The sequence below is a fragment of the Elephantulus edwardii genome, unplaced genomic scaffold, assembly GCF_000299155.1.
Source record: "Elephantulus edwardii isolate Elephantulus edwardi_28Jun2011 unplaced genomic scaffold, EleEdw1.0 scaffold00011, whole genome shotgun sequence".
Lineage (NCBI taxonomy): Eukaryota > Metazoa > Chordata > Mammalia > Macroscelidea > Macroscelididae > Elephantulus > Elephantulus edwardii.
The window spans coordinates 31,574,162-31,575,650 of record NW_006399761.1 but is presented as its reverse complement, the minus strand read 5'-3'; positions in this window follow the sequence as shown (position 1 = coordinate 31,575,650).

Below are 1,489 nucleotides of genomic sequence, written 5' to 3'. Positions count from 1 at the left end.
GCAAGGATTCTGAAGCTTCATCTGACCTACTTTGGACATTTTGCGAGGAGGGACCAGTCCTTGGAGAGGGATGTCATGCTTAGGAAGGTGGAGGGACAGAGTAGGATAGGAAGACGCTCAATGAGATGGATTGATTCATTGACTGGGATAATAGGGGTAAGTGTGTCGGAGATAGTGAAATTGGTATAGGATAGGGCAGATTTTAGGACTGTTGTACATAGAATCGCTTTGAGTTGCAGGTGACTTGACGGCGACTTGACCACACAAGACAAAATACATACCACTTTGTTGTTGTTATTAAGTGCCATCAACTCAACTATGACTTATAGCAACCTCATGAGCGACAGATTTGACCTTTGTTTTATCCTTCACCATCTCTAATATGCTTGAGTCTATTGTTATAGTCACTGTGTCAATCTGTCTTGTTGAGGATCTCTCTTTATTTCAGTGACCCTCCACCTTTTCCAGTATAATGTCTTTTTCCAAGGACTGGCTTCTCCAAACAACGTGCTGAAAATACGTGAGACAAAATTTCATCATCCTTACCTCTAAGAGATACCCTGGTTGCACTTCCTCCAACAAAGACTTGCTTGCTCTGTTGGCAGTCCATGAGATAGTTGATTCTCTTCTCTAACACAATTTAAATGCATCAGTTTTTCTATCATAGTTTTTTATTGTCCAGCTTTAAAAAGCACAGGAAGGAATTGAAAATATCATGGTTTGGCACACCTTCATCATTAAATTGATCTCCTTGCTCTTTAGCACTTTGGAAAGGTCCTTGACAGCAGATTGATATCATGACTACTGTTACCATCGATGTTGATTTTAGATTAAAGTAAAATTAAATTCTTGACAACTTCAAACTTCTCTCCACTTGTCATGCTGTTGCTTTATTAATCTAATGGTGAAGATTTTTGTTTTCTTTTAGAGAGATTTATTTCAATGAAATGTCTCGTGTAGTTATAGAGACTGATAAGCCCCAAATTTGTGAATAGGACATCAGGCTGGAGGCTTCTCCAGCTGCAGGGATTAGAAAACCCTAAATCTGTAAATTAGATGCCAAGTTGCTGGCTCATATTTCAAGAACTAGCGATGATAATTATTCTTCAAAGGCAAGAGAAGGCAGGCTTCCTCGATCATCCATCAATACATTGAATATAGGCAGCATACTTGGACCAAGAGGCAGTCGTAAGAACAGAGCAGGGTAACACCGCCTGGTTCAAAATTGGGAAGGGTGTACACCAGGGATGTGTCCTATCTCCGTACCTTTTCAACCTGTATGTAGAGCAGATTATCCAAGAGACTGGGCTCTATGAGAAGTGTGGCATCAGGATTGGTGGAAGATCTATTAACAATCTGCTTTATGCAGGTGACACAACCCTGCTTGCTGAAACTGAGGAGGACCTCATGCACTTGCTGCAGAGGGTCAAGGACTGCAGCCTTCAGTATGAACTGAAGCTCAATGTCAAGAAGACAAAGATTCTCACCA